A 23,097-nucleotide genomic window follows, 5' to 3' on the forward strand; every position below is an offset into this window, starting at 1 on the left:
TTTAATATAGAGAGATTGAAACTATTTTTAATACTACATATAATTACATAAGAAATAAAGGTATCAGTAGCTTCTTAGCATATAGTAATCCATTTTAGCTGTTCTCAGGAGGTATAAGTAGTGTTATGCTTTACACTTTCTTCATATATCTATTTTTCCAACAAAACAATGACTACTAGGCCAGTCTGAATCATTCTTAAGGGGATTTTATTTTGACTTATTTGTTTGAGAGTTTGCTTTATAACTTCAAATGAAACCTCCCATAACATTATTCTCTGAAACAAAATGACTAAAACATTTTCCCTTCTTTGCCAGTGAAATGATAATTCTTTAAACTGACGTGATACATCCTTAGGGCATGTTATCCTCTGAATCATTTTTTTTTTTTAATTTATTATAAAACTGTGGTATATAGTTTGCCACACAGTGTAGAAATCTTTGGAGTGATTGATAGTATCTTATCCCTTATTCTTTTTCCAAGTACTTTGTCAGAGTCTCAGTAGGGATTTCTTCCATCATATAAAATACTTGCCAATATTGATACTTAGTAGGCCAAAATCATGTCTCCCTTTATTTCTTGGGCAACCTCTAATGCAGGGGTACTAATTCTCTAAGTCAAGTCTCCAAAACATTACACCAGAATAATATATACTTCTGAATGAGATTGCCCACTCTAGCTATGAAGAAATTACTATATATAACTGCTGCTGTATTTGAGAGTTCTTTGGCAGTATACAGTAGAGCTTTCAGTACAGCTTGGATTATTATCTTTGTAATGTGCCACATATATAGCTTTATACTGAAGAACAGATGTTAGAGCAAACAAAATCAGAATAAAAATGTAAATATATGTCTTTTATTTTTTAAAAACTACACAGAATTTTCTATAACGTGCAATTCTATTTCAGACTCTATCCTGATACTTCACAGTAACAGAAATTGCGCAACACCAGTATTTTTTCTGTTTTTCTTCTTCTTTTTTTTTTTTTCCCCAGGCATCTCCTTTCTTTTCTCAATTTTCTAACTTGTTAGTTCCATTGGAATTCTCAAACTTGAACAATTCAAAGTAAAAGGGTTCAGTAAAACCTGTCTGCCCCCTTTACTGTAAATTTATAGCACTATTGAGGGCTTTTAATTTACCGAGGCAATAATTATAGTTAAAACTTTTTATAAAGTTATACCTAATGAATGATTTAGTAGTTTCAAGAGTGAATGGCTTTGTTGTTTTAATATCCATTATTCCTATCCTTTTTTTCATATCCATTATTGACTTTAAAAAGGCTGCCCCTTTCAGATAAGCAAGAGTCTGAAGGAAAAACAATTATTTATCTTCTTTAGCCTGTAGTCGTACATAATCTTGATCTTGTGAAAAGGATTTATCCATGTTCTTTATATATCTTAGTTACAATAATTGCAGAGACAGTGAAAGAAAGGAGTGTCCATGTTTTATCTGTAGCATGGGATGTTTAATCCATCTTTTCTCAACCCTTCGAGGATAAACACTTCCTATTGAAACCACAACAATCTTCCTGACTTTTCACTTCTTACATTTTTTACTCATACTTCTAAAGAAGCAATTTTTCAATTATAACACAGTTCTCGAACTTGTGTTTGTGCTTTGAAAGTCTGATAGGGAATACTTGACCTTGGGGGTTGGGAGGAGGGGGAGAGTAGAGGAATAGGATTTCTAAATAATTTATTTATATAATACGCTTCAGAATGAGATTTTCCATGTCTTACAAGTCTCTTCTTTGCCTTTCTCGACACCCTACAGATGACAACCCTGTGAATGAGATGGTTCTTTATTTCACGTTGCCTCTCTGCTTTTAGTCTCCCATCAAAATTAATTCCTTGCATGTTTGCTTCTGAAATACCCATTTCACTTTTTTCTTAGGCTTTTTTAGTACAGCTCCTCTTGATGTTTTCCCTAGAAGCTTTTTTATCTAGAAACTATAATGGGGAATCTAATTCAAATGGTACTGCCAGGTGCTACTATTCTTTTTTTACAGAGAGACTCACACATAGTGTATTACCTCTTTGCAAATCAATTTCAGGCCTATTTCTGGTTACTTCTCTTCAAGATACGCAGCTAATCTGCTTCTTTTAGGTCTATTGCCATCTGAAGGACAATCCTATCTGTGCCAATACAGTGAAGCATTATGTTGTGACACATGATGATTACAAAGTGCCAGGAAGAGCTACAGGTAGAGCAGGAGACATGGAAGACTAATCTGTCCCTCTGGAAGGGAAGACTGATGCTCTGTGCAAGGCCAGATGGACACCTTCTGACAGGAGACACAGTAATAAAACTGTACAGTATGGCCCTCTGAGGCTCAGGGAATGGCTGGAGGTTTTGGAGGGTGTTGACAGAGGGCTCAGTCTCACTATCTCTTGGTTGTTCAGAGCATCCATCATGGACTTTGCTAATATCACATGCCACATTCCAAACGTGCTGCTCACTACCAGTCACTGTCATGGTCTTATGTCATTATTTGACACAAAGAAAGTGAGTGGCCAAACATGTCCCCAAGAAGGCCACTCTTTTGGTCAGATTTGGATATCTCATCCAGGATTTAAAGAATGTGAACCTGTGGAAACCTGCAGACTCAGACTCCTATAGATCAGCATGATAGTCCAGTATTGACAGTCCTCCACTCAACTTCACGCTTACCCTCAAGACATTATCATCACATTCCAGTGCCATGTCACAACCTGCATCCTGCATTTGGATGGCTACAATACAGTCATAAGGGGTACTGTTCCATTAGACAGCCTTGTAACATACTGTAGGGCCCCAAATCCAAGTGCCATCAGATTACAGCAGAAAAGGCAAGATCCTCTATATGGACACTAGCTCAAATTTGGTAACTATCACTAATATTTATATAGCCTGATGGTATTTGGTGTATGCTCAGGAAATTCTCTGGTTGCTTCTAACTTCACTAGTTAGCTTGTCTGGGCAGTCATTAATTTGCCTGCCAGACCTTTGTATGTCTCCTTTTGTTGCTAGATGTACGTCTGCACATATATAACAGTTGCTCATCTACTTGCAGATCTCCGTTACAGATTCTGGGCAGTTTATCACTTGTGTATATGCTGGCTGCAGTCTTCTACTTCAGAATACTTCCACACATAGGGCTGAGATAATTTTCTCCTCAGTGATCTGGGTCTTGAGTATTTTTGCATCTGGCAGTGCATATCCTTATCTCATCTTCATAATTCCAGCATTCTCTAAAGGCCTGAGACATCTCTACTATTGTCTGACCATCTCAACAGAGGCTATACAACCATTATATAATTGCTTTCAGATTCTTCACAGTTCTGCTTTTAAAATGGACATGTAACTAGCTTTGCTGATGCTTCTGAATGAGTTGATAAGTTTAAATATTCTCATGCTCCAAGGTTATCTTAGCTTAAAATTCAGCTGTGTACACTGGTGGCTTCTATAAAATACAGCTGTGTAGTTTTGATAATAAAATTAGGGTGTCTTAGAGTTCTGGTACATGGCTCTCAGTAATCTCAGGGATGATAAATCACTAATAATCTCTTTTTCCCTGAGAATAATTCTTAAGAATTTAACATACCATTGCACTTATTCTCTCCCCTCCATCTCAACCTCCCACCACCACTACCCGGGAAGGCCCTGGGAGTTTATAAACTCAGAATTTAGAATTCAGAATAGCTCAGCTGGAAGGTACCTACAAAGATCATCAAGTCCAGCTGCCTGACCACATCAGGGCTACCAAGCATTATGATAACCTTTTCATTAATTAGTGCCTGTAGGCCTGTGCCTATGCTGATTTGCCTTTATTTATTTATTTATTTATTTATTGTGCTCTCTGTGGGGGTCTGCAAGTATCATATCACAATTTTAACCTTTTTTAGTTGAAATTCATTTCCTTGCTTCCTGATGACAGAAATGAGATCTTTGTGTTCCTTTACCTGAAAGTGAAAGGTATCTCTGAAAATCTGTCAGAAACATCTAGCTACACTAATTGACACTAGTGTGACTACCTTAGTAGTCACAAGATACTAGCAACAATAGTGTTATTCTTCCACTGCAGATTTTAGTCCAAATTACAATTTCTAGATTCTTTATCTGTCTACTCATGGCTGAAATAAAGTGAAGAATGATTTCCTCATCCACTAGTATTTGTCAGTATTTGTGTATGGGATTGGAAAGTATTATTTTTTGCCATATCCATAACATTTGAAGAATGTTCAAATTAAGGTTTTGGGCATGTGGTAGTTTAGTACTTTTGTTTACACCGTTTGGGTTTTGCCTTGCTTCACTGGATGCCAAGCCATTTTTGACATTTCTTACTCTAGAGACGAATCCTTTTTCCATTTGCTTGACTACTCCTATTATATGTTCCTTTATTTACAGAATATTACTGAAGGCAGATGATGTTGTGAGTCAGTCAGTTTATTCACTTTGAGATGAAATATATCTGTGAACTGAATCCTTATAAAAGATCTTGCTATCTTTTAGCTGTTTTGCTAAAACTCCAGCTATGTCAGACTGTATTGTTCTCAAGGATGTTTTTTTGTTGTGCCTGCATATCTGTTATACTAATAATCTATCTCAGATTTAATCTTTTTAAATCCCTACTTTTTCTTCATTTTTTTTCCTTCTTTTTTTTTTTTTTTTTTTCTGGGAACAGTGACATTTATAGTTTTTGCACAATTTACATATTCTTAAATGTTATTCTATTTGTGATTATTGTTGCTCATACAGTCATCTCAGATTGATTTGTCATTACTATACACAAAAAGGTCATAATGATAGAACATCCTCTTTTGGGAAGATCTCTACCACAGTACTGTGAATGGAATACTGGTTATATCAGGTCCAGATGTGGCTTCAGAAAATGGAAGCCAAATTTTTTTTTAAGGTTTTAGCCTGGATGATTCTGAACTATGGTTTTGTTTAAATGTTGACTACAAAATCAGCATAAATACATTCATATTTCAATACAAAATGCTACTATACAAAATTGGTAATTTTCTGAATTTCTACTTCCCCTCCCACCACTGTAATTCCAAACCATTTTTGCTTTTCAATTTTTAGGTGAAATTGACAGCGGTAAATTACTGTTCATTAGCAAAACATAAAAAGATGCTACCAGAATATTTCAAATCTGTAGTTGCTAGGCTAACAGAGAATGACTGCAGCTTCTTACTGTATCTAGTCTTTCAGTTAATAGCTTTAAACTCTGACTTTTGTAGTATGCACTCTTAGATCATGAATTAAGCACATTTCAAGTGGTTTAAATAGAATAACCAAGAGACAATATTAATGGAAATTTTGATATCTAAATTAACGAACATTTATTTAGTAGTAATTGTAATATTTTGCTGTTGGCAATAGCATATTAAAAGAGAAAAAAAATGTTATTGTGAATACAAAAATCTGGCAATTTCTATATGGCAGCATTCAATTAGTGCCAGACACAAAGACTGCCTGGAATCTGCCTGGAATGTCCCTGGAGTTCATATGCGACTTTATATCGGAACCAGTGGTACTTATTTTGGGCCTCAGTTTAGTAAACCTATTTTTCTGGATAACACTTGACCATATGCTGTGTTGAAGAGGAATAACACTTTAAGAGGTGTTTCAGTGTTCTATTGATTCAACGATACTTTTTGGAAGAACCAGTCTTCTGGTTCTCCCAAAGACTTGCATGTTCTCATAGACAAGAAGTGGTTAAACTGGTTATTGAAAACAAGAAAAGAAACACAAAATTCCTCCCCAGACTCAAAAGCTTTTCATCTTTTACAAAGATAGTAAGGAGAGTATTTTTACCTCTGCTTCCAGTATAAAAATGGAAGATTTTACATCTATGTAGCTTAGCAGCAGCCTTGCCATGTGGAAGGTGTTTGTTTATTTTGTTAATGTTGAGTTCCATTCTTTTATATTTGTTTTCTTTTTCTTTTCTAGGGTGATAGGGTTGAAGCAACAGGATGAGAGATCTCAAGCATGCTGCTAAATATTGTGGTCTGACAAAACTACATGGCTTCCTTTATCAAGACAGCTGTGTTTTTACGTAAACAATCTTAATTTGGCCTGCAGAAGGATCACGCCTGATACTCAAATGTACTACCTTGGAAGGTCACCTTGACTTCCCCAAGGAGCTTGCTTCAAGGCATTCAGAATGCCAGACCAGAAAGCCTCACAGACTGAGGTATATTTATTGTTTACTACTTAGGAAAAATAGTACTGCAGTGAAAACAACAGCTTCCAAAATAGCAAAGAAAGTTACTGCTACTCACAGAATAATTTTGGAATAAATATTGCTGAATGGACTGCTTCATTTTGATAATCATTCCTACTATGGATCACAGGGAATAGTTAAACTAAAATTAGGCTTCAGTTAAATAGATCTTTATAAGTGTTTACTGGCTTTTCATAGATGTTATTAGGATTATTCATAGAAGCAAGACATGACTGGGCAGATGAGTAATTCACAGCAGTTATATATGCAACTCTGCAATATGTAGCAATTAAAGAAATTGGTCTTTTATTTTAATAACAACTGATGATAGATAACTTGGCCAATGCCTAGAAAGACTCATTATAAAGAATGTCAAACATGAGCTGAAAGATGCTGTCCTGTTTATTAAAAATCAGTTACACTAAAATCATTAGGTTTGTTTGTTTGTTTTTCACTGCAAAATTTTAACAGAAAAAGTAACCAACAATCTCTTTAAATAGTAACTGGATATTAAAGCCAGTTCTGAAACTTAGTCTGGTTTTCCTTCTCCAGGTATGCACTATCTCTAAGAAACAACCCATCTTTTTTACATTCAGATGAATGCTAATGTATATTATTTGGACCAAATTGCTAATCTACCTTATGAAAGAGTCTTTTTTTTCAGTCTTAGTGCTTCACATTTCATTAAATATTGTGTTTGTGTAGCAAGAAGCAGAAGAAGGGAAGCTGTTTTGCAATGTAGCTTGTAAACTTTTCAGTATCTTGTTTCTTTTTGTGTGTAATGAAACACACAGAAAAATGTTCTGAAAGAACTTTTTGAAGCCATGGTTGATATTCCAGACATGAAATGCCAAAATCAAGATTTCCACAGCAACAAATATGATATTATGTAGGATCTTCAAAATGTTATGCGGTCAAATATACCGGGATAGACATGGGGGTTTGTAGAAAGCTTTTGAACACTGTTTGTTTTGTGCACCATCAATTATGTCACCTGATGTACATCTGCATCCCTTCTACGTGGGTAAGGTTTTGTTTGTCTGTATCTGTGCACATATACAGAGTTTTGTCCATTTCTCTGTTTTAAAGAGTTTTACAGTCTGCCATCAGAAACCCCTGAAAAGAAGCCTTGCTGATCTTGACTGCATCTCTCTCCAGACTAAAGACCTTTGTGTCTAATCAGATCCATGATCATGTAACTGAAGATTTTTAGGATGCATCCATGCCTAAGAGCAGAATATTGTAGTATATTCAAGATTATAGGTTTTATTATTGTTTCTTAACAGTAAATATTCAACAATGCAGAGCCAGGATATCTTTCTATAGGACCCGAAGACTGAAATTAAATCTAAAACACTAGCACAGACTCAGAGAAGGGCTCTTCAATGAAACAATATTTTAGTGTAATGAATGTTTATTTCTAAGAGGAAGTAATTTATGTCTGAACTGAAACTTGTGACGAAATCTACATCATTTACTAAAAATTATTAATATGTTTTTCTTCATATAGCTAATTTATTCTTTGCATGAATATACATATAGGAATATGTACAACAAATAATGTACCTTTTTTCTTTTCAAAATAATCTAACTTTGTTAGAATAATTCTAACTTTGTTAGAAGTTTGAGTATTGTTTTAATATTTATCATGAAGTTTCATGTCAATTTTCAAAAACCCAAAGCTAGGTGAAACAGAAAAAAATGTTCTCTTGAATATTCAAAGGTACATCTGTCTATTCTGTCTAATTACTTTAATATAAAAAACTATATGATTTTTGTAGGGCAAATCAGCACCGAATCTCATCATAGTGAGCAGATGATATAACTATAGCTGATCAGTTTTGCTCTTTATTTTGTATTTTTGCTTAGGAAGACTGGTCTATAAAACCATAGGTCATTTATGCTTGTGTAGCTTGAGGGCCACACACGACTGTGGAGCATTCCCCTCCTGGAATTAGGCTCTGCAAGGCTTGATCTCGGTCTTCCTTGTAGACGTTCCTCAGCTCATTCATCCAAATGATCTGTGAACTAAAACTTTCAGCTTCTGTTAAGTAATGATGATAACTGTGACACTGATTAGGCTGTAAATTTGGGCATTTGCCTTCATATTGATATTTGAGACAGAACTCACATGCAGCAGTTTTCTGAAGCATTGTTGCTGAAAAGCTGAAAGGTTCTTACGGTCTTCCATACATATATTAAGATGTTGAAAAGTTGAAAGTAAGTTCAACAAAAAGTTTGTTTGTTTGTTTGTTTGTTTTGTTTTGTTTTCCATGGGAAAACCTCTGCTTTTTTAGATGCAACTGAATCTTACAATACCAGAAATCCTGAACTTAGCTTAATGCTGGGCTTCTAAGAGGTGCCTAGAACACCTTTTAATCTAAACTTGCAACAGAGATATTATAATACTCTGTTATCATATTAGATTTAGACAAAACTATTTCAGATCTCCTGATCATTATTCCATCATATTTGATGGAATATCTAAGTTGCTTTTTTCTGCCACTTCATTAAGAAAAAAGATTCATCTCAACTTGTCAGAATCCAGTCAGGTCAGTATCACAAATTTTGCATAGATAAAATGGCAACACTGCCTGCTGCTTTCCATCATCATCTCTCAGTAAGATTTCTTCTAAATAATAACTGAAGTGCACTAGTGATGCTATGCAATCAGATCTAACACCTTTCTTCAAGTTGGTTATTACTAGGAATGAGTCCACGTTACAAAACTTCCAGCATAGTAAATGCAAGTCAAACATGGCAAAACTAATTTGATGTAAGCACCAAACTGGTGCTGGGGAATGGTAAAATCTTTTACTTATACTGTACAAACAGTCACAAAGACAGAGTTGGATTCATAGACCGTTTAGACATTTCTTTGGCAAATATCTATGTTTATGTAATGAAAAGGGAAATTGAAATATGAATAGTGAATTCATTTCTCATTATTTACCTCTCTGTTACCAGACAACTTGAAATATTTCAGATATTCATCTGGAGTTCAAAAGGAGATAAACAATAATTCACATGTAATGAATAGTTATTGCTTGGCAGTTCCTCAGGACAGATATTTTTTAATATGTCACTTTAAGAATACATGTAAACATATTTTTGAAAACTCAGACAACTTCTAAATGCTTCACAGAGTGGTATAACCGAAGGTCACATTTAACTACTTGCCTCCCCACCAGTCATGATATCATTTCATTTTGCCAAATATCACAGAGTTAATTGACACTAATCCTTGGTTGGCCTGTTGTTGTCAGAAGCTGTCAGTTCTGCTGGTAGTATTTTAGCAACATGGAATGGACTAAGTAGCTGTGATGTGGCTAAATAGAGCATATTTACTTGCCAGTACTTTCATTTCAGTTCTTCCCTTGTCAGGAAGGTGATTTTTAAATGAAAGGTATTTTTAAATTAAAAAAAAAAAAAAAAAACATACAAACGAACAAAACAAAACAAAAAAATTGCTCTAAAGCTCATTTTTGTATTCTTCTGTGGCTTGCATTAGACTGATGAGTTCCTGCTGCTAGTTAAGTCTGTGGAGATTTATGTTTCAGCATGTAATGGAATTTTCTATAGAAATTTTTTTTGTTATTTTTTTGTTTTTTTCAATGGTCTTTCTCATCAGGTAAATGAAAATTTGATGCAATTAAAAGGCACGTGCAAAGAGATAAGATCATGGTACAGCATAGCTGATGTTAATGCTCTGAGAGCACTTTTCAGACTGAAAAATTGATCATTATATCAATGCTAGTTGTCACTAAGCTCCAGAATGCAGAACTGTAAATCAGTAGTCTGGAAATACAGAAGAAATAATGCACAGGCACAAAGTAATCATTGTCTTCCTAGAGGATACATGGTGGGTTAGCTTAAGTTGCATACTAACTTAGGATAAAAGAATTGCTTCCAATGATGCTGAAAAACACCTTGTCCTGACTGCAGAGAAAATTAAGTGCCTCTTTTACAAAGACTGCTTCATTAGATATCCAAAATGTAGGTAGAAGATGTAGGGGGAGAATGGACAGACACGTTTCTTTGTCTACATGGAGCTAGAGACAAGCTAGTTAAAAGCAAAATGGACTATGTATGATCTCACCAACAGTCATGAAGACTGAAACTAAAGAACCCGTCACAAAGAAGTGTAAAGAATGGATGCCACTTTGAACACAAAATTAACAGATTCAGTAAAGGAATTCCCAGATGAGAATTCTTAGCTTGTGAGGTACAGGATCACATGGTTTAATAATTTATTTGGGTCTTTATCTAAGACAAAGTGTTATAAATATCATTAGCTGCAATATCTTCCATTGTGTTCAAGTCAGTGTTTGTTTCTTTATCCCTTTTGATCTTAATATTTCATGCACTTATATTAACATTGTTTATATGTATTATTATCTCAACTGTACCTAGTGAATGCACAAGTGACAATAAACACAAACTGAAATACAAGAAATTCAATTAAAACATAAGAAAAAAAGCATTTTTACAGTGACAGTGGCCAAAGACTAGAGTAGGTTGCCCAGAGGTCACAGAGCCTCCATCTTTGGAAATACATAAGCCTAGATGAACAATCCTCTGAGGAAACTGTTCTATTTGTCCCTTCTTTGACTAGTAAGGTTGGCTACATGATGTCTAGAGGTCCCTTCCAACCTCAACTATTCTGTGAAGTAATCTATGACTATGTTTGGTTAGTAGTAGTTTTGTTTTGTTTTGTTTTGTTTTGTATTTGTACTTACAGATCTGCTTAGAACTGATTGTAAGAAAAGTGTAAACTCATGCTAATGCCATTTTGTGTCAGAACCCTGAAATATCCCATATTGCAGTACCTTCAGTACGTTTTTCTAAAGTTGAATGCATTACAGGCATATACAATAAAGAATCTCAGCTTATTTTGTACCTTGAGAAATCTCTCCCTTGTATTGATGTAGAAGGGAAAAAAAAATCAAACTTTGCGTGTAACTAGGAATGCCTACACAAGGAAAAAGCAAAAAATACTGCAGAACAAAAGGGACAGGAAACACATAGTGTAGAGCAAGGATAGTCTTGGCATAGCTGGTATCTGGATAATGCGAGCAAGTGATTTTTCTCAAGCTAGATTTCCAGGCTAATCAGTCCCATTTCCAGTATTTGTACCTGAGGTCAACATTTCTAATTTTTCAAGAATGCACCGTTTTGGGTAGAGTGGGAGATCATATAAGCAGTCTCGCTGAGCTGCCAGTCAGAAGTAGCCGTGCTGGCCGAGAGCCTGTCAGTTCCTGTCGTGCTCTTCCACCACTGCTCTTGGCTGCGTGCTCATGGCAGTCAGAGATTCCAACGTTTCCTGTTCAGCCACCGGATGGAAAGGAAGCTCCATGTGCTTCCTGGTGCTAGAGGTGGCACAGGCAGTGGGATGGCCAGTAAAAGCAAATGCACAAAAATGTGACAGGATTTGGTGGCCTCTCAGAGCGAGGCTTTGTGTCGTCCTGCTTGAAAGCAATCACTGTGCTTGTGTATAATTAGTTGTATGACTAAGCCCTTATCCACAGACCCAAAACAAAAAGAATTAGAGAGTTTAAAGGTTTAGAGATCCTTGATTATTGTTTCCGCTTTCTTTCTTAAATGAATCTTATGATACATTTCTGGACTTAGATCAGTCAGGGTTGTATCACTCTTGTATCACCTCAGAAAACAAGGCTTATACTGATTGTTTCAGTTAATTTAATGCTTATGGAAAGTGTCAGAAAAGCTGATAGAATTAAAGCTCTCCTTTTCTGGAATGATACTCCTCTAAGTTCTATGCTATGCCTCCAAACTCTGCTTGAAACCTGTTTGCTGCATCTTAAATCTCTCTTTTTCCATATTTTCTGACCTATCTTGGACCCCATACCAGTTGGTGTAAATCATCATAACACCCTAAAATTAATTCACACTGTGCTGGCTTATAGCAGGTAAGGCTTTTGCCCAGAAAAAAAAATGTAGGAATGTGGAATGTCTCTGAGTATAGAAACAACAGACCTGTTTAGACTAACTTGGAGGTGGTGCATTCAACCAGAGCCAGCATGGATCTGAAATGGCCACAGCTGTATGTGCTCCTGTGACACAGCTGCTGCTCCAGCAAAGGCCTCATTTTGCTGGCATGATGTCCTCCCAGGAGGAGCAGCAACCCTGGCAGTCCATCCAGTGTCCTTGAGTTCCTCATGACACTGGAGCAGGGGTAATTCACCAGGTTGAGATGGGGCAAGGGGAGGTGGCAGTGGTGGAAGGCACTGTGCTTGAGGAAATCTCAATCCTGTTCTTGGCTCTGCCATTGTCTCCTTGTCCTCCCTGGGTAAGATAAGCCCATGTGCTCTGTCATGGGGTCTGCAGGCTCTGTGAACTCCTGTCTAGTTCAGCAGTCAACAAAATAGTTCACTGCACTGCTGGGATATCGGCATCTGATTTTTGGCAGGCTTCAGGTAGTTCATCTGCTTCAATGCTCTGCATTTCCTTCATTTCCTTCAAGTTAACTTCAGTTCATTCCTCTTATCTGCTAGTGGGTTTTTGTTTGTTTGCTTGTTTGTTTTTGGTAACCTTATCTTGCCTTTCTATAGTTGAAGAGAATTTTTCTCCGTTATCTCTGGCTTTACCATTGTCCTTCTGAGCAGTACTAACTCATACAGAATGCACTACAAATGGCAAGTTATCTTAAGATAACTATACTAGGGAGCTCTTTTTTTTCTTTTTTTTTTTTTTTTTCTGAAGAGAAACAGATGAATTGCTACTATAAATATTTCTTTTTAAATAGAAATTTTTAGGGCTTTAGTATTTTTAATCTGTTTCTTGTTAAAAGAAAAACAAAGCAAAACAAAACAAAAAGGCAAAATCATTGCTCTCTGTTACAATGTAGATCACTTAAATACTATCACAGCAATTAGTTTTCCATAACAATCAGTTTATCTTAATTTAATACTTTTGTGTTTTTTTCACAAACCATTCCCCTTTCATGCATTTTTCTTCCACTATGCACACTATCTTGCAGACTTTCAGCAGAAGAATAACCGGTTCTGGTCACTGTTCTACTTCTCATGGTGAGTGAACCTGCAGCCTTTCCTGCTCTTCACCAGTCACTTCCCACTGTACCAGATGTCATTTCTTACCCACTGGACACTTGCCTCTTTTGCAAATAGCATTTGTATGGTCATTCACTCTGGTCACATGCACTGATGCCAGGCATGTTGTCTCTAATTTAGGCTAACCATTGTTCTGCAGTCATAGCCAGGAATGAAGAGAGTGGTCACAAGATTGTGTAACTAGTTAACTGTTATTCATTGTTTTTATATTTTCTTCAAATTTTGCTGTGTTTCAGTTAATATATATATATATACTGAAAAACAAGTTTATTTGCTTTTCCTTGTCTTCCAGTTGACTTATTTGATACACATTTGGAAGAAAAATAAATCTCCATTTAATAAACAAATCCAGTTTAATGAACTAGGTTATTAGTACCTTTACTTGCAAAGAATTTTCCTGTTTAACATCTGATTCTTTGACATTTCCAGAAAGGGACACAGCAAGACGTAGAGAGATGTCTGGCCTAACACCTGAATCCACCCCATACAGAAATATGAAAACATGAGGCATGCTGACTTCAGCTCCCATGAAGTATTATCTTGACATTGAAATAAATCTGTTTTTCATTTGAAAATTTTCATTATTTGAAATTCTGCCATAAGTTTCATCAGAATTGTCTGTAGAAGATAAAATATTTTTTTACCGGCTGTGCTCAAGACACAATAATCTAGTTCCAGCAGAAAATATCCTGTTCCAGTGTGCTTGATCCTTTTTCTCCAGTATTTCAGCTCACAACAGAGCAGCAGTTCATCTGCTAGGATACTGGTGGTAGTACTGGGAAAATGTTTGGGAAAGGACGAGGTGGGGGAGAAAGTTATGTGACCCAGATGTTTTGCATTGCAGTGTCGGACAAAAAGAGACATAATGAGTGGGGAAGAAGCATGGATTCTAGCTGTAATGTTCTGTATTTTTGCAAATATGGGGAACAGGACAACTTATTAGTAAAGAAAGCCCAGAAACATCTATAAATAGGGCACAGGTAGGGACAAGCAATGTTCTAAATGCATAAGGCAAAACACAATTTCTATACCTTAAGGAGGACTTGGAGGGGAAGACATTGTCCAATACCACTTAACTCTTCAGTTTGTATAATGGTATCAAGTCCTCCAAGGACATGTCCAAAATTTCCCCAAGATATTCAGGAGGTCAGGGATATTATAAGTGAAGGGAAAGCCTCTTAAGCTGCTAAAATTTTAATCTATTGAACATGCGTGGACTTCCTTCCCCACCCTTCCCAATGGCACGAAACTTAATCAACTAGGGTCAGGGTCCAGAGGGATGACAAAAGGCACATCCTTGATACAAAGGGGGTTTACTCCTTCCTCTATCCACCCCAGGTTTTATTCTGAAACTTGAAACACTCAGTTTAAGGTCACTGAAGTTAGTTCACATGGAGAAAACATTTTTTTTTCCATAGCCTTGTCCTTCAAAGCAGCTAAGCTATTTTTTTCTGTAATATTCCCAAAACAAACAGAAAAAAAATGAAAACTGGCCCAATGTAGACAACTAAGATGGAAAATTTTACCCCAAATGATTGAAACTTGGCAAAGCTTCAAGCACCTGAAAAGGGCAATTAAATGGGAGGTGTCAGGGAATCTAAATAGGTTGTACTATTAGTTTTGGCTTTGAAATACATATTAAAACCATTATTTTATAGTTCCTAATGTGTTAATCAAATGCATTCATTTTCCTTTTCAGTTGTCTACAGATACAGTAATCCTGGCAGCAGCTCTATAACAGTGATTAAATATAGGTACTAAAACAGATTGTGTTTTGGTCTTCTGGTAAGAAGCTGTAAGAAGCCCAGCAGTATTTATATGCTTTGATGACCCACATGAGTCTTGGATGTATATAGTGTATATTTGAACTTTTCCTGTTCAAATGCATAGTTAGCTTGTTAAGTTGGACAGATGATGGAGAAATAGAAGGCATAGGCAGTGAGTGGCCAATAGTGCCTGTTATCACTGAAGTTCACTAATAAGAGGTCCCATGTGCTATGTGTATGATCATGGTCTAGAAGGGATTTATCCATGGAGGTGGATGAAATTAATGATTTTTCTGACACTCCTTGGTCCATCAGGTGGGATGAAGGGCTAAATTCTTCTAGCATATCTCCAGTAAGATCAGTGGAATTGATCAGTGCTGAGTTTAAACCACTGAGTCTTAATATAGTTGATGTTAAATGTCATAGTTCTACAGCTACTGCCTAACTTCAGATCTCTCAAGCTTTGAACACTTTTTGAATGGTTCTTTTCAAAATGGTTCCAAAAACACAGAAAGGATCACTTTTCATTCCAAAGTTAAAACAGAGGGAGAGAGAGAGAATAATCAAAACAGTTATTTCCAAGGAAAAAAAAATCAGGTTCTTGTCTAAGTCACTTTGGTGAGAGGGAGGCTGCACCAGTGTATTAGGAGCAGAATTTGATCTGTTCTTTGAAATAAAATTACACTACTTTAGTGTGCAAAATTTGATTACCTTTTTTTGTTTTTTAATTTATCTGAGAAAGTCATGAATACAGGAGATTATCTTTTACTCATGGGACTCCAGCGTGTGTTATTCGAATTAAACCAGAATACCCAGATGTAAATGAGCTGCTTTTTTAGAGTTCACAGGATGTTCACATTGGCTCAAGTTCTTTAAGACAGACTCCATAACACTTTATTATTTTATTTTCTTAACTCTGAAGGAACATTGTCTGCCTCTGCAAAAAGTGTTGAATAATTACTTGCTCTGACTGAGTATTGACATTTCTTATGCCACCTCTCCCCATAAAGTGCTGGACAGAAATGGCCCCTGAAGTGTATAAACAGAAGCAAATATTCCTGATGGTTTATGGTGGACATCAGCACAGAACTTATTTGCACCCCAAGAGAATTTGCCAGAAACTGCAGAAAAATGAGCATACTACCCAAATTATGCCATTACTAAGCCATTTAAATACAACTTAATTATGAACTAAATTATTGTTGGTAACGACAAGGATTTTTTATATTTTGTATACCAAAACTTTAGGCCCTGATGGTGTCAGGTGGTGGAGGAGGTTGTGATTTTGTTTTCCATCCACATTCTATCACAGGGATCCCAAAAAACATTTAGGTAGACCACATTTAATCACAATGCAGACAGTATCTCATGATCTCACTACACAGTCTCTGTGACCATTTCACATAACTTGTCATCATATGACATTCCTCTGGTAGTAGTGAAATTGCTTACATGGGAAATATCTAATGTATTTTAGGATTTTTTTCATGGGAGATAGCAAGGAAAAACAAAGAAAACAGTCAATTTGCAAAGAGAAACACTGACATTTACCAAGTAGCCATTTAGAAATAGTTTTCCTAGCTTCCGTACCATCAGAAATGTTTACTTTGGATTTGGGGACAGTTGAAAACAGATCTGCCCTTTGCAGCAAGAAATGAGAGTGGCACATGCAATCATGCCAACAGCCTGTAGTTTACCATTGTGTCTCTGACAGGGACCTCTATCAGCTTCTTCAAAAACTTTAGAGAATGAACTGGCCACGGAAATATTCTTCTTGACCCAGGTTAGTTAGATGTTGATACGTGCCTTGAAGCCTAACTCCCTCCACAAACTCCCTTGGGCTTTCAGAAATGCTTACTTTGGATGTTCTTATTATCCACACACATCCAAGACATTTTGAGTCCTGCTGGACTGTTGACCTAAATGGCACTTTGTGGCATGAATCCCAGGCTGATTGCATGTTCTAGGTAATTATTTCATTCATATTCCATTTACCACACCACAATTTGGAAAAAAAGTTTAGGTTCAGCATCTAGCTACGTGTGCCAGCTCTACATTGATTCATATATTATACAAAAGAGAATCACCAAGGTCAGCAATATGTAGAATATTAATCTAAGAAAGAAGAGCTCTCATTCAGTGGTCATTAAAACCAGGAATATATATATATATATTGAATGCAAGTAGGCCTTGAACAACATTCTAGCAGTAAGACTGAAGACAACAATAGAAAAATCTGGCTGAATACACAAGTGTATATAAGTGTTATATCTTTGTTATTTGTTTTGCATTACAAGTATCTAATATTTAATGTTTGTTTTATGCCATTTAATTTACAGGGAAAAAAGAAGGTCCTTATTTAGCAAGCACAAATCTGTGTTCTGGAAGCTTTGAAACCTTCTTGCACAAGTCCAATGTTTTAAATACAAGCTGAGTCTCTTAAAGCCTTAGGAACAAAAGTATTGCACTAAGCTATAAATGAAATAACAAATGGTAAATATAGTATATACAGCATAGTATATATACAGCATATACATCTGTGTAAATATAAAATTTAGTGTGTGTGCGCCTTTAGCCTGAAGATTTTCACAAATATTAGTTATGAATCCTTTTGCTTAGCAAGTGTTGAATATTTGGCACAGAAGACCTGTGTTTACTACAGCAATCTTCTATATCCACATATTAAATTCCCATTTCATTCAGGGGTTGATGTTGCCTCAACATCTGCAGAAAACTGCTTATATAGCTACTGCTGTATTGAGGCTGGGGGAGCATGCTATACTCACCACAGGCATTAAGATCTATGTGGCATTTCCTCAGTGCTGCACAAACAGGTAGATTTTTCATGGGACAAAAAGTATCTGGAGCCTACTAGAGGCTCCGTGTGACCAAGCAGCTCCTTTCTGGAGCGCTCTCATCATCTGTATTCTCTGATGCCTGACTGCCTGTAAGAGCTCCTGTACCTGCTTATCCACTGCTCTCACCTTCCTCAACTCTCCCTTATTTTTTGCCAGACTTATCCACCTCTAAAATAACCCCACTGACAACATTTTATAAGGCCAGAGATGGCTTAGTTAACTTGAATTTTGCAGGGAATCAAATATTGTCGTTCATTTTGTTCTATTCCTTTCTCTGTTTTTCATTTTTCAGAACGCTTATAAAAGCTTCAATGTAAGGCCTGTGTTATTTTTATGTTTGCAGATTATCTAGCATAACATGATATGGTCCACACTTTCATCAGCCTTAAAAATATAACATTGTTCAAACATTATATTTCACCACCATTTTCCCTGGCTACTGAAACATGGGATAGGACACATTAACTGCTTGAAAATGTAAAATAGCAGCATTTAGCTGCCAAGGGCTGGACATGGAGAATACATTGACCCTGTAAAAATCTCCCTAAGTTTTTGGTTAATTATTCATCTTGAATGTGATCCAATTAAAGTTGCACATAAAAATGCTGTCGTGTCTTGAGTAACTAGCACTTTAACATTTCAGATTCTGACTTTTTTTGTTAGCCCAGTGTTGCAACCTAGCATTCATCCAAGGCAATGCAGACTGTTCTTCCTCACATAGCAGCTGCCACAATATGCAGCTGTCTGTACAGCTGAGGGTTTCCACTCTTCAGAGTGTGAATTCTCACTATGTGCTCTTCTCTAGAGATATTTCGGAGAGACACAGAAAAGAACAGTTCAGGAAACAACACTGGTCTCACAGTGATGACCCAGAGCATCCCAGAGAAATGGCCCTGGTCAGGTGAAAGCACCTTCAAAGTGAAAGGGAACTAAAAATATGCAGGCAGAGAGAAGGGACTGCTGTGCTCACACCAGCACAGAGCCAGCCCTGCCTTTTAAGCAGGCTGTTAATCATATTGGATGCTTCCTCCAGCCGTCTCCAGAGCTGATCTGGAGCCTGCAAGCACTGGGGCTGGTGTGTGGATAGTGGTACCTTGGAAGACGTTCACAGTCCCTGAGACTACTCATCCTGAATTTCTTGGCTGCTTCCTTTTCTCCCACAAGGGCTTGGTTTGTGGAATCCTAAGTCTCTGCATCACCTTTGATGCAGGAAGAAAGAAGGGATGGGAACAGCAGGCATGTCCACGTAGTTAAGGGTGCTGTCATACATCCTACTATAAGACTAGGGGATGGCTCCTGTGTCTGGAAGAATGTGGCTGCATGTGGAAGTAGACAAGGGGGTTGGCATCAACATTTCTGCATAAGAGAAAGAAGTAGGGGCAGAGAGCACCACCTCCACTGTGCTGGGACAGAATCCTGGGGCCCAGCTGGGAAGGAGAAAGAAGGGTAGTAATGTGGCTACAAAATTAGAATGAAATAGTGTCCCAATAAGAAAAATAAATAAAAATGGAGTTATCAGGGGTGCATTTTTATGGTATATGTTGTGACAGTGTATGTTGTGGGGGAGCAATGGGGAACTAAAGTGTTAAGCATGCTCATTAAAGTAGTGGAAACTGTAAAAGTGCCCAAAGAAGATATTAATGTTGCCTGAATTTCTGACCTTGCTCAGGTTTGTGTTGCTCTCTGCTGGAATGCAGACAATTCAATCAAAAGAGGCTTGATAAAGGCTCTTTCAAAGAAACAGGCTTTAAGAAACACAATGATGCATCTCAAACAGTCTTTGATAATTCAGCTTCAAAGAAACTAAGAACTAAGCCAATAGTGGGCAGCTCCCTCCAAACTAGGATAATAGTGTATAGGTCCAACCAGTAGAAGGAAGAGAGTGAGGGCGAGATAAATGCTAGGCTAAATCCATAATAAGAGTAAAAGTCTTATTCAAATCACTGGATGTTTTTTCGAGTTATTTTAATATGACCAGCATTTCACATAATGTGTTTTCTTTCAATTATTTATTTTTCCTCAAAAATGTTTCTATTAGTATAACATTTGGGAAATATGATGGTTTGACCTCCAGGGCCCTGAAGAGGTCCAATCCCAGCACAAATACAACAAGTGCAGCAAGAGATCAAAATCCTTCATAGTGCCCTACTTATGCTCTATAAAGTTAGAGCCTCCTGTCCTTCTTTTGAAAAATATTCAGTTTTTCACTTAATCCATTTTGAAGACATGGGTCTATGCATTGTTTCAGGGATTCAAAATTTAACAATGGAGGAGTTTCTTCTAAGAGAGAGAAAAACACTGATTCTTTGTTCCACCCTGGGTATTTTGGATAGCATACCTCACAGCCATACTAACTGTGATGACTGTCGTTTTTGTGATGTTGAAGTTGTCAGCTAAAGCTTTCACCTGGGTAATTTAGTATTTGACTTTTTGTTTGGAGAAAGGAGGGGAAGAAAGAATGGCCAGTTGTTTTTTGTTTGTTTGTTTGTTTGTTTTTTCTTCAGTTCAAGTTTTGTTTTCACAAGTAATAACAAGGGTATTCAACACTATAAGGAAGTAAAAACAATAATAATAATACAAGAAATAGAGATGAATTTTACTTTCATATTTATCATTAAAATCAAGGAAGATTTGTTATAACCAATGCACAAAATTAGTGTATACTTGATATAAAATGATAAAATGATAGAAATCATTTATGCACGTGAAAGGCAAAGCAAATCTCTCAGTTTATATATACTTGGAAAATATTTGTTTGCTGAGTCCATGCTGAGCATCTTTCCTGCCTTTTCTTAGAATGGTTCCTCATCTCTCTGTGGTTAGCCAGACTGACACATGGTTTGTGTCATTTAAGAATTGTTTAAGTTTTAAGAATTGAACAAATCTCTGCTCTTTGTACTCTTCATTTATGCTGCTGACATATCACTCAAATAACTAGATATGCATTACTCAAAATATTTTTCATTTTGATTTTGATAGCTTCATCTAAATCATATATACATCACTGGAATGTTGCTAAGCCTCTAAAATTAGGATGTTAGAAAGAAAACTACATCCTTCCATTCTTTTTAGTGGAGACTACCATTCAGAATATTACAGAAATAGGTTAGCAGATATAGAAACAAGATAGAGTCTAGTCATCCCCCCAAAATTCTGTCTTTTCCATTTAACACCAGATAGTGGAACTGAGCTGGCTGACAGGCACTACAAAACTTGGCCAATAAGTTCATCTCACTTAAGGTAAATGCCAAGGCAAGATCTATATGGCTAATGGTGGCAGAAAGGAGCTAGTGGTTGAAGTTTTTTTTGTTTACGCTGGCCATTTCCATGATGTAAGTTACGAATTTACAACGGAAGAAGTTGTGTACCAGTAATAACTAATGCAGTAGTTATGAATTGCTGTGCAAAGGAAGGAACAAGCAGGTTGGGATAGTAACAGTAGATAGCCTTTTAAACTAGTTTTATTATCAGAAAAAAAATGAACCTGGAACCACACCCTGTCTCACAGATTCATTTTCTCTTCTCTTAATCCTCATCCTCAGTTGTCTGGCAGTTTCTGCCCGAAAAAAAATTGAATTCTGTAGAGAGCTATGTATACAAAGAAAAAAAAAAAAAAAGAAAAAAGAAAAAAAAGATGAGTGCTGTTTAAATTACCTCTCTTGTATATGTGCTATACATATGTTGGAAAGAGTCCAGCGGAGGGCCACAAAGATGATACGGGGCCTGGAGCATCTTCCCTATGAGGAAAGGCTGCGAGACCTGGGTCTGTTCAGCCTGAAGAAGAGAAGACTGAGAGGGGATCTTATCAGTGTGTATAAATACCTGAGGTGTGGGAGACAGCGGGATTTGGCCAACCTCTTCTCAGTGGTTTGTGGGGATAGGACAAGGGGCAATGGCCACAAGATAGAGCACAGGAAGTTCCGCCCCAGCATGCGAAAGAACTTCTTCATGGTGAGGATGATAGAGCACTGGAACAGGCTGCCTAGGGAGGTTGTGGAGTCTCCCTCTCTGGAGATATTCAAGGCACATCTGGACACCTACCTGGGCAGCCTACTCTAAGGAGCCTGCTTTGGCAGGGGAGTTGGACCCGATGATCTTTTGAGGTCCCTTCCATCCCCTTCGATTCTGTGATTCTGTGATTCTGTGATGTTGAGTACATTTTTCTTCCACTACTCATGTTTCACTTGATCTCACCTGGCAGATTCATAAACTACAACCCAGACATCTGAGGAGCCATTCCTTGTAGTTTATAGACCTAGTTCAGCCATGCACACAAACTGAAGGTGAGATTCATTTAGGAACAAGAACAAAAGCTCATCCATCGATGTAAAAGCCACAGGGCTTCCATTTATCTAACTCTTAACTTTCTTGCTAGCCTGGTAGGGAATGAGCCAAGAGGCAGAGACAGTAGAAAAATTATTTACTCAGAGCAACTGAAATTAGATTAGCTGTTAGTAGACATTGAACTGGAACAACAACAGGTTTAATGAGAATGCTGTGGGAACATAAATACATTGATATAGATGCTTGGGCAAGTAAGAAAGGACTTTTAACAGGATGAGAAAGTGGTTAGACTCTGGGCAGGGCTATGTGGCAGGAAGGGGTTATGTGGAGTAGGGAAGATTGCAGCAGTCATTCAGAGAGCGAACTCTTCTGCTAATTGGGTTTAACAGTAGATTTGTGTTTATACACCACATTTTGGAAAGGTCAGTGCAGGAAAAGATTGCCAGGCCCCTGAGCTTGTTTTTTTTTTTTCTGCCCATGAACTGGTTTTATACATCCCATTTGTGAGGTCTTTCTGTGCAATCTTTCTTCCCTAGAGGATCTCATCACATAACCTTTTTGCAAGTTCTTCCCTGAGTGTGTCACGGCAGGGATCATATCCTGCAATCGACCTTCTGAATTCAGAACAGTTTCAGAATAGTCTGAGCCCTCACAGACAGTCACCAGCTCTCTTCCTCCAGAAACCCGAGGAAATTCCTGGGGACATGCTGTCTATCCACCTCACTGGTTATCAAGTTGCCCAAGGGCGCAAGGGTTCAGAGGAGGACTGTACAGGGACCAGCATTCTTGGGACACCAGGGAACAAGAAGAGAATATCAATATCAGGAAACCCAATACTGATTTGCCAATCATCAGCTGTTATGTACCTATGCATGAACTCACA

The 23,097-nt window shown here is 37.1% G+C and overlaps 1 long non-coding RNA gene across 1 annotated transcript in view; it reads left to right on the forward strand.

Moving 5' to 3' along the window:
* The window catches only part of LOC121068452, a 34,773-nt gene extending 20,903 nt beyond the window's left edge, over positions 1-13,870 (forward strand). The window contains exons 3-5 of the long non-coding RNA XR_005818891.1: positions 5,942-6,185; positions 13,216-13,264; positions 13,736-13,870. This is a non-coding gene — a long non-coding RNA (uncharacterized LOC121068452). The remainder of the gene's footprint in view (positions 1-5,941; positions 6,186-13,215; positions 13,265-13,735) is intronic.
* The last annotated feature ends 9,227 nt before the right edge of the window (positions 13,871-23,097 follow it).

The sequence above is a fragment of the Cygnus olor genome, chromosome 3, assembly GCF_009769625.2.
Source record: "Cygnus olor isolate bCygOlo1 chromosome 3, bCygOlo1.pri.v2, whole genome shotgun sequence".
Lineage (NCBI taxonomy): Eukaryota > Metazoa > Chordata > Aves > Anseriformes > Anatidae > Cygnus > Cygnus olor.